The sequence below is a fragment of the Leopardus geoffroyi genome, chromosome A3, assembly GCF_018350155.1.
Source record: "Leopardus geoffroyi isolate Oge1 chromosome A3, O.geoffroyi_Oge1_pat1.0, whole genome shotgun sequence".
Classification (NCBI taxonomy): domain Eukaryota; kingdom Metazoa; phylum Chordata; class Mammalia; order Carnivora; family Felidae; genus Leopardus; species Leopardus geoffroyi.
Genome location: NC_059336.1, coordinates 73,127,512 through 73,142,104, shown reverse-complemented (window position 1 = coordinate 73,142,104; position 14,593 = coordinate 73,127,512). Strand labels below are relative to the sequence as shown.

At 43.0% G+C, this 14,593-nt stretch overlaps 1 protein-coding gene across 3 annotated transcripts in view; it reads right to left on the bottom strand.

The window, feature by feature from the left end:
- SPTBN1 (spectrin beta, non-erythrocytic 1) overlaps positions 1-11,913 on the bottom strand; it is a 200,441-nt gene extending 188,528 nt beyond the window's left edge. The window contains exon 1 of one of the 3 annotated variants that reach the window (XM_045446057.1): positions 11,423-11,913. The gene's annotated coding sequence lies outside the window, so the exon portion shown is untranslated. Of the gene's footprint in view, positions 1-10,136; positions 10,346-10,713; positions 11,360-11,422 lie in introns of those variants that run through there. The other 2 variants (XM_045446058.1, XM_045446059.1) reach the window with 2 other exon arrangements.
- Between the last annotated feature and the right edge of the window lie 2,680 nt (positions 11,914-14,593).

Below are 14,593 nucleotides of genomic sequence, written 5' to 3'. Positions count from 1 at the left end.
GATCTGAGAATTTGGCCCTTATTTATGAGATGAACAAATATATACACAGGGAAAAGAGGTTTAAAGGATAAACACCAAAATGTTAACTGCGTGTTGCTGGAGTCACTGAATATCTAGTGATTTTAATTTTCTTCTCTGCATTCACTTTTATTTTCCATGATCTACAGTAAACATTTATTATTTTGGTAATAAAATATTAAAAAATCTTTATGTTAGATGATTTTATGCTAATTTATAACCTTATGAAAGTATATATTCCTCAGAAGCCACTCAGAAAAAAAATTACACATACTATATATATAGTAGCAGACACTGTCAAATATTCAGGGATTCCAAGAAGGTAAAAAAAAAGTGAATATTTTAACTCTTACTGACTATTCTACTCACTATAAAAACACTCCCATGCTACAGATTTAAAAATACAATAGAAAATGTTTAAACGTCAGAGAACAAAATAAATAAGCGTTGTTTTAGGGAAGAACCCAAGTTTTCCTTCCCCTTTAAATAAGTAAGATAAAAAGGCTAAAAGGGGGAGGGGGAGTAAACCATGATAAGAACATGCATTATCCCACCCCAAAGACTGTAAGCTGGTGAAAAACATTTCAGAAAAATGAACAGCCCTTGAATGTTTAGATTTAGCCTTGAAGCAACACACTAGAACAAAAGTTATCCCTGAAACTGCTACTCAAGAGGGTAAGGAAACAACAAGAAACTAGAGCCAGAGACAGTAGCCATAGACGCTGATCTCCTGGAGGATGTTTTTTACCCGCTCCCTTGTGGCCCAGTTCCTACATTTTTCCCACACTCTACGGAAGTACTAAAACGCCAAGGCTCTAATAAACTGCATATTTAAATACGGAATGGAAAAATCTTTTCAAAATTTCAGTGCTCTTTACATCTTCAGTATTAATACTGCTTTCCTGTAAGTTCTGGCAGAAAAAAGTTGAATAGCAAAGGGTATATTTGGCTGATCAGTCATTTTACTTATTAGTTGTTATCCATCTAAAATGAGGCTTATTGGTGGTGTTAGGATATTTTTGATAAAGAGCAAGAGTTTATCGTTAGGTACTTCTAAAAATTTGGGAAATGTGGAGATGACATCAGAACTCTTCCACAATCCCATTACCAGCGATAACCACGTTCTAAGCACAGATATATTTAATTATACATATATACCTCCAAAGAATAAATTCTGCTAACATATAGCATTCTGCATTTCATCCTAGTTCATCTGTTGGATAAAAATTTGTAATAATGTTCTAATACAGACTTTACTGCGTAGCCAATGGCTTCAAGTTTATATGTTAACATCAAAAACAAGGATGCTCCATATTCCACATCAGAGATGTCAAATGGTTTTAAAAATCGCTCAGGTGTTTACTTTCATAGTATAGAGTTTATGAAGAATGGAATATGACACCTATAAACAAGGGTCAATTTCAAAGCAATCTTGAAATTATAACATCTTACTTTCACATCTCAAAGCACATTTAATCTGAAACCCTCCCCAATCAACCACTTAAAATCGATGGCAGAAAAAAACACAAAACTCATGGAAGTGAATCAGTTCATTTCTACAAGCTACATTTTACAAAGTACCAATACCGTTGGGATTTGCACCATGAAACAAAAAGTACTATTTCCTTCCAAACATTTCCACCAAAGATGAAGGGCAATGTGATTCATACCTAAGATTCACCTTCAAAATGTTATCCCCACAAAATTCCCCACTTTCAAAGCCTTAAAATAGCCTTCTGCTTCCGTTCATGGTGGAGATTACTCAATCACACATACATCTCTTTTTCACCTATGTGACAGACAGATGCAATAAATCATATGCATACCTAAGAACTTCCTTTCATACAAAGAAGGAAGGATATTATTAAAATTCATTCCTCTCACTCTTAGCCTACACTACTCCCAAATGGTGAGAAACCATTAATTGGAAGTAATATACATCTGGAGTTATTTTTATTTTAAAATTTTCACTTGGAATTTTATCCATATTTCTGACCAATTCCAAGGAAACATGATGGCCTAATGGTTACATCCCAGCAGTAGCTGGGTTTCTACAAGTGAGGAAAGTATGTCACAGAATTCCAGGGCCCTCTCTTCCCAAGTGTGCATTTTGGAAACACTAAAGAATCCTGGTCTTCCCCACCTTTCTACCTGACCCAGGTTAGTATAGAGTCACATTAGCATGCCATCACATCTGAATGCTCTACTTCCTCTCAGCTCTATACCCTGAAGATACCGATTTACGCATTTTTCCTCTGCCCTTAGAAAAGTGTACAGAAGGACAGATGAGGCAATCCTTTGGAAGTTTAAACTATTCTTTAATAATGATCTATAGGTGGCCACATTTGCTTTCTTTCTTTCCTTTCTTAAAATGAAAAGCTGCTTGCTTTTTTGATCATTTAAAAACAGCCCTCATGATAGTCTATTATATTTACTGTACTCTTCTCTATTTATAAAATATTTCAAAACTCAAAATGAGAAACATTACATCACTGGAATTTCCTTTCTTGTAAGAAAGGAAATCACCCATCAACCCACCATCCAAAGCAAACCATTAATATTTTAATGTATTTCCTTCCAGTCTTTTATTTAATAAAACAAAACTGGAGTTAAGCCCTATTATATACCCTTGCATAAAGATATTTCCACTGGATATGATATTGTTAGCATTTTCCCATTTCAGTAATATTTTAACAAACCAGTACTATATTGAATTCCAGCCAATCCTGTGCCATAATTGATTTGAGTATGTCCCATTTGCTTTTTCACTATAAATACTGATAAGAAAATCCTTGTTTAGAAACCTCTGTCCTTGGGTGGGAGTGCCTGGGTTAAGAGTCAGTAGGTTAAAAGTCTGACTTGAGACTTGATCTCTTGGTTCATGGGTTCTAGCCCCATGTCCAGCTCTGTGCTGACAACTCAGAGCCTGGAGCCTGCTTCAGATTCTGTTGTCTCCCTCTCCCTGCCCCTCCCCCCCTCTCAAAAATAAATAAACATTAAAAAAAATTAAAAAAAAAAAAAAACAACCCTCTGTGCTTGGGTGCCTGGGTGGCTCAGTTGGTTAAGAGTCTGGCTCAGGTCATGATCTCATGGTTCGTGAGTTCCAGTCCCACGCACGTCAGGCTCTGTGCTGACAGCTCAAAGCCTGGAGCCTGGTTTGGATTCGGTGTCTCTCTCTCTCTCTCTCTCTCTCTGCCGTCCCTCGCCCCCTCTCACACTCTGTCTCTCTCTCTCAAAAAATAAACATTAAAAAAAAATTTTTTTAAAGAACTTAAAAAAAAAACTCTGTCCTTATTTTTATTTCTTTCTTTAGGTTACAGAACTGCAAGTGGGATTTCACTCCAAAAAGTTATAAACATTAAAGGTTTCTGTTATATATATAACCCAGTGTTTTCTACTAAGTTTGTATTAACCCATTCTCCTGACAGGTAATGCAGAGCTTCTATTTCATGGCATCCCAGAGAGTATTTTCTATCTACTAATTAAAGTGGAAAAATTAATCTGATTGTTTTGTGTTTTGTATTATTGGTGAGTTTGAATAATTCAATATAGTTATAGTTATTGAACTATCTGTTCATATCCTTTCCCCTGGGTAGTAGGATTTTAGTGTTTCCTTGTTTGTTAAAAGTAAGTATTAGTTAGGTTTGCCTTACCTATAATTCAGACATAAGGACAAGTTTAATGTAGATTGAACTTAGCATTATTTATCTGAATGATGGTATTGTTCACCGGGATATATCTTTTTTGAATAAATCAAAATATTTATTTGAAAGAAAGCATAAAATTGAGACAAAATGTCCACGTCTCATGCTAATCAAAGGTACTGTAATGGGCAGTGGATTATCTCACTTAACTTTAACGATCCTTTGTGACAAGTACTGTCAATACCACCACCATGCAGATGGAGATACTGAGGCACACAGACAGGTTAAGGCAGTTTGCCCAAGGTCACTTAGCCTGTAGAAGGAGTCACTAGGTTGTGTAACTCCAGAGCCTGAAACTTGGGACCCTTGTATCCAACAGCCTCCCATGAGCCACACTAGCCCTGATGTGTCTCAACTTCTCCATTATCTCCACTCAGGGTTCTACTGGAACCTCAAATTCAACATGTTTAAAGACAAAACTGATTCTCTTATCAACCAGATTTCCACTCTTTCCTGGGTCTATTTCTCTCATCATCACCAACCATGCTCTTTGTCATCATCCAAATTTGAAATCTTTATCACCTGAGCTCCTCATTTAGCTCCACTTCCCATCCATGTACCCTACAAACAGCTAGCACAGGACTGGGCCTTCACAGCCCTTCTCCCTTCTCTCCCCTCCTTCTCATTTCCTTGGCTATCACCATAACCTGCTCCCTTAACCTTCAGACCCCCACAATCACCTATTTCTTGTCTCCCTGCTTTTGGTTTCTTCCTGTTCCACTCTATTCTCAACTCTTCCAGAGTGCTGTGTCACTCCAATATCTTACCATCACAGAATATTAGGGGTATATGGAATCTTAAAAATTAAGCATTAGATCTGATCAACCGGTAGTCACTGCCTGAAGCACTGCATTGAGAAAGTTACTGAGGCTCTATCTCAACTTTGCAGAAAAAGTATCAGGGCTGATTTTCTACGTCTGCCAGGGACAGAGGGAATGATACTCATGTGCCAGGTTTTATCCCCCACTATAATTTCATCTAAGTTTTTCATTTTACAAATTTAGAACTCAGAACAGAAGGGTAAATGGCTTGCCAAAGTCACACACCAGATCATTAAGAGGTTTTTTATCTTCTGTGGATGTATAGAGAGTATATTCTATTCAGTAGAGTATACAGTCCTTAGATTCAGGAACTAAATCTTATTTAACATTAAACCAGCCCATACCACCATCACTGCAACCCAATTTCAAGCCCTAGCAAGAGAAGGTATCCAGTAATTATTATCCAGTATCCAATAAGTGTATCAAAAACTAATACTGAAGAGTAATCTTAGAGATGCAGCAAAGGGAGAAGAGTAGTATAAATGCTTCTTGGTAAAAAGAACTATCATACTACTTTCAAGAACGGGAACCTGAGCTGACAAAGAGTTTCTAGTAAGTGGTCTCGTACAACCTGTGCTTATCAATACATAAATTCCATTGGTAAAACAGCCTTTTAAAAAATAAAAGAATAAGCTGTTTAATACCTCTTTTGACATAAAAATATTAAGGTAGTTTGGGGAAAACATTTAAAAGAAGTTAGTGGCTCATACGGCTTAGGCAGTTTGAAGAGAAAGTAAAGGAACTGTTATTAACTGAACACCTACTAAGTGCCTAGCACCATACACTGTGGTCTCACAACTGTATGAGGAAGTATTAACATTTCAATTTTACTGATGAGGAAACTGGTTTCAAGAGTAACGAACTAGCCCAAGGCTAGAACCTAGCTATGGCCACAAGAACAATACAGAATAGCATTAGGATCTGAGCCCAGATCTGTTTGACTCTAAAACTCATGCTCTTTCCCAACTGAAAAAAATTTTTCTGCAATAACAAAATTATCCTCATAAACCTTAAAGGACAAAAGCTGATTATGACGCTACTGAAATTATGAACGACTGTTCATCAAAAGAAACTAAGAAGAGCTTTTAAAAACAAACATAAACTGGGAGGCAATTTTTGCAACACATATAATCCACAGGGATTAGGAAGCAATCTACATAAAGAACTCCTACAAAACAGTAAGAAACAAATTTAAAAGATAAATAGGCAAAAGACTTAACAGGGACTTCACAAAAGAAGGAACCCAAATGGCCAATAATATAAATAGATACTTAACCTCAGTAATCAGGGAAATGGCAAATAAAAAGCGCTACAAGACATTTCATAAATATCAACTAGACAACAGTTTAAAGTCTGTTAAATGAAGTAGTTGCAAAGTTGTGGACTAATCATAACACATACATTACTAGTAGGAACACAAACAGTACAACCACTTGGGAAAAATAGTTTGGCATATCTAGTAAGGTTGACAATCCACATACTCTATCATCCAGCAAATTTCATTCCTCAGAGAGGCAGATAATATGTGTATGTATGTTTAAATCTATCTTCTCATATGTATTAAGAGACATGTAGAAGACCCATTCACAGCAGCCTTTTTGTAAGAGCAAAAAACTGGGATCAATCCAAATCTCTATCTACAGTAAAAGGAATAAATAAGCTGTAGTGGAATACTATACAGCAGTAAAAATGAATGAACCACAGCCACAAAATGAATGAATCCCAGGAATAAAATGTTAATCTAAAAGTTCAAGACACAGAGGGGCGCCTGGGTGGCTCAGTCAGTTAAGCGTCCCACTTCGGCTGAGGTCATGATCTCACAGTCTGTGAGTTCGAGACCCGCATCGGGCTCTGTGCTAACAGCTCAGAGCCTGAAGCCTGTTTCAGATTCTGTGTCTCCCTCTCTCTCTGCCCCTCCCCTGCTCATGCTCTGTCTCTCTCTGTCTCAGAAATAAAGAAACATTAAAAAAATTAAAAATAAATAAATAAAAGTTCACCAGACACAGAAAAATACATGAAGTATCATTCCTTTTACATAAACTTCAAAAACATACTAAATTAAAAAACTTTAAAGGGTAACCCATAAAGAAGAACAAGGGAAGGATAAGCCTAAAACTCAGGACAGTGGTTGCTTCAGATGGGATGACAGAGAATCACTCAAGGGATTATGAATGTACAATGATAAGGTTTTTCCTCTACTAGGTGGTGCTTGTCTGAGTGTCCACTGGTTTATGATTCTGTAACATATCTTTTATGAGCATTATTTTGTATGTACAAATCACTTAATAAAAAACTTTGGGGCGCCTGGGTGGCGCAGTCGGTTAAGCGTCCGACTTCAGCCAGGTCACGATCTCGCGGTCTGTGAGTTCGAGCCCCGCGTCGGGCTCTGGGCTGATGGCTCAGAGCCTGGAGCCTGTTTCTGATTCTGTGTCTCCCTCTCTCTCTGCCCCTCCCCCGTTCATGCTCTGTCTCACTCTGTCCCAAAAATAAATAAACGTTGAAAAAAAAAATTAAAAAAAAAAAAAAAATACTTCAAGAAGGAAATGGACCAGAGGGGCAGGACACCGAACATACGAGAAGTAACTGACAACAGAGAACAAGATGTCAGTCAGAGGAGAGCAAAGGGACCAGAGGGGACACCTTGCACTCAGTCAGGCAAGCTTTCCAGACTCCAGTTCTGCTGTCTCAAAGCCAAGGCCTTTTTCTCTAGACAGGGAGGGCATATTGTTTACCAGCTTTAGAAGCGTTCTAGAAAAGAACTAAAAAACTTGACTACTCTAAATAAACTACAAAAAGTAAGGGTCTTCCACCTAAAGATTAAAGAACTTTACAATGTACTCCTGTATTAAGTGATTTACAGTCAGTGCATCCCTTTCCTCAATACCACTTAATAACACAAAGGGAAAAACGTGCTGATAACTTTAGCAAAAGACAAAAGAAAGATACCAGAAGGAACCTTGTGATGCAGAGGTCCCTTAGCTGAAGAAGTAGAGCAGTTTCTCCATTTAACATGCATATAAGTCACTTAGGGGTCTAGTTAAAATGCAAATTCTGATGGGGTGGATCTGGAATGAGACCTCTAAGAATCTGTATTTATAACTCCTGATGTTACTGTTCCACAAACCTTACTACCATACCATATCAATACATTATGAAAACGCCTTTTTGGGTAATGTCTAAAAACAGAAGTATGGGTGCCTCTAACTGGGATAGTTTCATTTTACCCACTAAGATACAGAAATTGATGATACTACTCCTACACTATATAAAATTGGGTACAGGATTACTGTTATCAGAAAAATCAAGAAGGGGTGCCTGGGTGGCTCAGTGGGTTAAGCATCTGACTCTTGATTTCGGCTCAGGTCATGAACTCACAGTTTGTGAGTTTGAGCCTCACATGGGCTCTGCACTGACAGCAGGGAGCCTTTTTGGGATGATCTGTTTCCCTCTCTTTCTGCCCCGCCCCCCCATAAAACAAAACATTAAAAAAAAAAAAAAAGAAAAATCAAGAATACTAAACTAGGTCTTTTGCAAAGAAAAGGTGCTTTGGGAGACAGCAAGGACTGAAAATTTACAAGAGAAACCCATGAGGGGTTTTACTCACTTCCACAAACCTATAGAAGTAGTCTTTCCAGAAGACATATTAGTCCCTTCCTAATGGAAAAATGGTTTCCCAATAGTATTGAAGAAACCAGGACTACCCTAAGGAAAGCCACAGAACATTAGTTAAAGACTGATTATAATGCAGATGTTGGTCAGGGCCCAAAATAATTAAAGGAGCATCACATCACTGTATATATACATGTGTGTGTATAGCTTTAGACTCCTAAGAATATGCTCTTAAAATGAAAAGCTTATTATTTTAACAAAAACCACATCAAATAATATTCACTCATCATGTCTGTTTGTTTAGTAGTAGTAAAATCCTTCCATCTCAAAATAGTACTTCTACATGTAGAGTCATGCTTTCATACAGCACTCAATAACCACTCAAACAGACTCTTCCAAGGAAACGCCAGTGCCAAGTCTCTGCTAAGGATGTGTCACAAGTAGAGAGTGAAGTCTTCTCACTTGCTCCTACAACATCACAGACTGTTGTTACTAGTCTCACCCCAGAGATGCTCTGCACAGAAAGCCTGCACAGCAGGAGACGGCCAAATGACAGCAGTTTCCTCATGGCCCCAATGCTACTCTCAGATGAAGAGTTTGGTTAGTTCAGAGATGACAGAGTTACAAACAGCATAACCTAACAGAATTCTGCACCTGGTGTGTACGTCAGAACAGCTAAACCCCCTGTGCCATCAACACAGGATATTTTTTTACAACATAATAAATCCAAAATGTCTGGATAATCCATGGAAACAATACTCCCAACCATCTGTAGGCATCACAATTTTATACAACCAGAGCAACGATGAAATCCAAATTTAAAAAAAATTCTGTATCTTAATGGCCGTCTATTAGAGATATTCAAAATAATGCACATAAACCATACAATTTAAATTCAGTTCTCCTCTGAAGAGCCCCATAAAATCAAATGCCACTAAGATGGATTCATTACAGAGTTTTTAAAAATAAAAGTACATACGCCCTTGCATTGAAACACTGACCTTCCCTTCCAGTTAGCATACTGAAATTCTCTTTTTCACTTAAACATTTTAGAAGAGCCTGAGGTGACATTTAGATGTATCCCATTTGCCATCGCACACTGAATAAATGAATTGTGGAAGCAGCATTTAGAAGAGAAATTCCCAATGTTCCCAGACTAAACAGATGAGGACACTGGGAATCATCTCCTCTGACCAAATACCAGCCACCGAGGCCTTGGTGGTCTCCCCTTTCTCTTGGTCTCCCTCCCCAGCCACATCTGCAAAAAATATGTATGCAAAAAATACATATAAACAAACACAAGTGCAGTCAGTTACCATGATAATTCCATTAGTCATGACTGGACACTTGGCTATCTAAATCAATCTGAATACCAACTGACCAATAATCATGACACTCACTTACCTAACAATCCTTGGTAAAGAATCCAAATATGCAACTGTACTTGATTAACAGAAAAAAGCAAATGATGGAAATACAGCAAATACAGGTTAAAGAAACAATTTTTAATCCATCAAAAAATACGTTCCTTTTTAAAACAACTTACTGAATGTTAGTATTTTTAGAAATGTCTCAGAGACATAAGAACTAAAACACACCAATCATTTCATTTCAAAAAAATGGTTTCCTATAGGAAAGATTCATATTCTTAGTATTAACCAAAGACAGAGGTACTGTAATGTCATCGCTGTGAAGCTCCAATTAATCAACTTTTCACATATGAAGAAATCGATGGATAGCTGGGTTGCAGTCACAGATTATGGGTAATGCACAGAAAACACTGCGACTCCCAATACTGACTGCACCACTGCCTCTGCACACCCCCGGGCCTGTCCTCCCTGCAGCCCCTCCCTACGGCTCAGGTCCCTGGGTCGAAGATCAGATTCCCGTCCGCAACCGCAGGCCGGCTACCTCAGCCTGCATTGGCGCTGCAGGACGCCCCTTCTTCCCAGCACAGCCCGACAGGCGGGGCGGGAGGGCTCACCCCAAACAGCAGACTCCCCCCTTCACTGCTAGGTGACCTGGTCCTCCTGACGCCACATCCAGCTGAAGCAGCATGACAAGGTAGAAGCAGCTCCCAGCCTCGGCCAAGGGCAGCCCCGGGCCTGGGTGGGGCCGGGCGGGGGCCGCAGGCGCCGAGTGGCCGTGCCAAGCCCCGGCAGCGAGAACCAGGGGAGGCTGCGATACTGCTGCATTGTGCTGCATCACGGCGAGGGCACTGGGAGCCATCCATCTTGCCAAAAAAGCACATCCCCGCCCAAATAAACACCACCGAATCCATTTTTCTCCTCTGCTGAAGCACCGTCACACTCTCCCTCTCCTCGCTCTGTGGCCCTGCTTTTGACTGGAAAAATAATGGACTTGGTTTCGTATACTGACATCCACAACACTCCCCTCCCCATCTGACGGCAGACACTTGGCATCTCTCCTCTCACAAAAACAAAGAGAAGGCTCCCCCCAAAAAGGAGGGCCGCGGGCGTGGTGTGAGAGATGAAGACGAGAGGGGCTTCCAGCCCACCACCCCAAAGGCCAGCCCGGAGGGTCACCGCGCTGATACAAACCTGTTGAAGAGCCGGTGGCTGGAGCTGAAGGGCGGGCGCCGCCGCCGCTCCGCGCCCCGAGGCGGCTCACGCCCAGCCCTGGGAGAGTGGGGACGGCAGGGAGGGCGGGGGGCGGGCGCCGGGAAGGGCGGAGGGGGGGGCGCCCGGCCGCCGCCTCCGGTTCAGCTGCAGCGCAGCGCAGCGGGGACCACGCCTGGCCGCATCCCCCGTACCGTTACGCGCACAGCCCGGCCCTGTCAACGCCGCCCCCGCTCCCCACCAGCCCCGGCCGCAGGGAGGGCACCCGAAAATACGCCCAGCGTGCTGCCCACTCCGCACCCACCCCCGCACCAGGGGCCGCTGCGCCCCGCTGGAGGGAGTAGGCGGCGGAGGCAGGGAGGAATCCGCGCCGCTGCCTCCGAAGATGGGGCTGGGCGGCCGCGGTGCGCACGGGGGAGCTGCGTTCGCCTCACTGCGGAGCCTGCCGCCCCTGTCCGCATAGCCCGCGTACTAATAAGCACTGGAGATCAAGGCTCCCCGCGCCGCCCCCGCCCCTGCTCCGCAGCCTCCCTGCCCCCACGCCGCTCCGCAGGCGCAGGGCATTGGCGGGGCAGCGGCGTCCTCCGGGCCTGGGCCCGCGCCCCTCCTCCTGTCCTCCCGCCGCCCAGGAGCACGCCCGGGAGGCAGCCCCAGTGAGTTGGCACCTTCCAGCCTAGGCCCCCCCACCTACCTCCCGAGGATAAGGGGGTGGGGGCGCCGGGGTCCCGTCCTCCTCCCGCTCCTCGGCGGCCGGGCGGGTGGGCCGGGAGGCGACTCCGCGGGGCTGTCCGCGGCTGGGGCCGGGGCTCACAGGACGGGACCGGTGGGCGCTGCTGCGCGGGGCTGCGCGCTCGCTCCGGGCGGAGAGGCGGCCGAGGGAGGGACTGGAGGAATCCGCAGCCTGCACGGCAACAGCTGCACTGATTCCGGGGGCTGGGCGGGAGCGCGGGGCGGGGGGAGGAGGGGAGGGAGCAGGCCGGGAGGGGGCTAGGGGCGGGGAGAGAGAGCGCGCGGGCGCCGGGAGCGCGCACACACACGCGCGCGCACACGCTCTCTCCCGCACACCCTCCACACTCCTCTCCGCTCACTGCTCCTCCCTCCCTCTGTTCCTCCCTCTCCTACCCTCGGCGCCTGTCGGGAGCCCCGCAGCCGCCCACCCAGCGCCTGCAGCGCGCGCCAGCCGAACCTCCGGCGCGTCCACGCACTCCCCAGCTGAGGCTCTCCTCCGGGCTGGCGCCTACCTCGTCATATGCCGCGGGGACCCGCCAGGCTGGCCTGGCCTGGGTGGGCACCGCCGCCGCCGTTACCCGGGCGAAGGGACAATGGGGGCTTTGTCCCCCACAGCCGGCGAGGGCCAATTTCACGTTTAATTTGAGGCTAATTTGATTATCGCTTTAGAAAGGGGCAGCCTAATTTTCTACGTGATTTGTGCAGCCTCTTTTCGCCCGCGATGTTGGCGTTTGGAACGCGCTGGAGAGTGTTGAGAGAGGTTTTAGAGCGTCCTTTGGTTGTTTTGGTTTTAGATATAGGTGGTGATGCTTTATAGGTTCCGCCCAGCCTCATGAAGAGCCACAGTGACCTCTCCGTGGGAAACGTTGGGCGGTGGGGGCAGAGGGTTGTTCATCGGTGAAATCACGATCTTCCCCCGATTTGTGAGTGCTTCTTCACCGTGTCCCTCAGGGCGGACAGTCCCTACAAGTGGTTTGTCCAACTCCTGCCTCTGGGCGTTCTGGCTCACTCACTTCAACCTAAAACCGGGTTCTTTTCCCGAGCCACCCGTGCGGAGTGGGGTCGTTCAGGCAGCAGGGCAAGCCCCGCGATGGTTTTAGGATTTGTTTTCTTCCCCTACCCAAAAACCCTGAGACGGACACCGGCCGTTAACTCGAGTTTTTGTCAAGTGCTAACGCCTCTTCCCAACCAGCTTGCCCACCCAGTCAGTCCCCAGGCTATGTAGAAATTATGGAACCGCCACTGTTGGGGAGAAAGGATGGTGTCATCACCATGTCCACGAATAGAAACGCTCTTTAGAGAGCAGAGTCGGGGGAAACTGACGTTCTGCCTGCCTTGTAGGTAGCCAACGGCTGCACTGCAAGCTTTCACAAGGAAGAGGGCCCTTCTCCTTTGAATACGCCCAAAGGCTTCTCTCCCTAAAGATCTGACCTCAACCGCTGAATAAAGACAAAAAAAAAAAAAAAAAAAAAAAAAAAAAGACAATTTAGATCATGCTTCTATCTCAAATCGATAGACCCAAGGCCTGGTGGGTTTATATTTTTGCATGTATTTTTTAAATGAATATATTTTTAAGTAAATGTAAATGAAATTGTTCCAGCAGAGTGAAGATGATTCTTCCTTTTAGCGCTTCACCATCAGTTTGGATGTTTGGATCAATGTTTACTTTTGATATATATGAAAAAAAAATTGAGAAAGGCAAGTAATTTAATATTTTTCCCAGAGGGTTGATCAACACCGCCAGAAGGTGAACTCTCCAAAGACAGGGTTCTTTTGTCTGTTTGTTCACTGTTTTGCACATAGCAGGTGCTTAGGAGGTGCTCAAAAATATTTGTTGAATTGAATTGTACAGAATCAACACGTAAGTCGCTGCCCTCATTAGGTAATACAGGAAATCCACCAGGAATGAAAGTTGTTTCCCTTTCACTTATTTTGCTCCATAGCCCTCAGCAGTCCCTACCCACAATGTTAATGAAATACCAAAGAAAACAATGGCAATTGTGGAAAATGCCTGTTTAAATTCTTGCAGTGTTACTCTGAAATGGTGACTCTTAACAACTTCCTTTATCACAGATAACAGTGCTTGAATAAATCTCCATTTAATGGATGAGTCACCTCCCCTACCGCATTCGACTCCCACTTAATTTTTAAAAATTTCTTTCAAAAAGGGAGGCCACACACAACCCTAGCAAGGTATTCTAGTAAAGTGCCAATAAGTATTTCAAAAATGTGAAAGGCAAAGATTCAAAGTTTCACTACAAATACCTGAGTTTTCATCAGACTTTCACTATAAATACCTCACAATTTTGAATTTTTTTGGCGGAAAAAAAAATCATCTAGAAGAGCCCAGTGTACCACTGACCAAAAAAAAGTAACAGGACAAATAAAAGAGTCTAAATATGGAGAGATTATTGGTGAAGACCTATATCTCTGTGAAAGGCAATAATCTAGAAAAGGATAAAAAGCCTTAGTAATGATGGTAACTCAAAAGGATTATTCTCAAATATGTCAGAAGCTGCTTTGTTGAGTTCTTCCTCACAATAGAAATCAAGATGATTTAAAGGAACCTAGAACTCATTGATAATCATGTCTGTAACATACTATACTATTACTCTCCATTTTTGAAGCCACGTGATTATATGTCTTTGTCTGCCATAGAAATAGTACTTTATTACAAAACTTTTGCAGATACAAATTGTTATTTTAACTTCCCATTCAAAATGTAGACGAAAAGATTGTCTATATATATATATATGTCACTACAGACTAAATTATGATGTTATAATACACAGTTCCCAAATCTCAGTATAGCACACGAGTTCCAAATCAACTGTGGTTCCAAGAGACCGTCTCTTGGGCGAAGCTGTCTTCTATGTGTCAGCTCAGCATTATTGAATATGTTAATATTATGGTACCTCCATGTCAGTGAGTACTTGCACAATCTCCATTGTAAGGAAAGACTATGATGGAGGGTTAAATACCAGCAACTAAATACTTCCACCCAGAAATGACGTAAGGTTACCTCCACTCACATTTCATTTGCCAAAGCAAGTCCCATAGCTACACTTGAAACCGGATATTGGCAAACAATAGTATTGTCTGCCTGTTTTATTTAGAAAAGAGAGACTGGTGC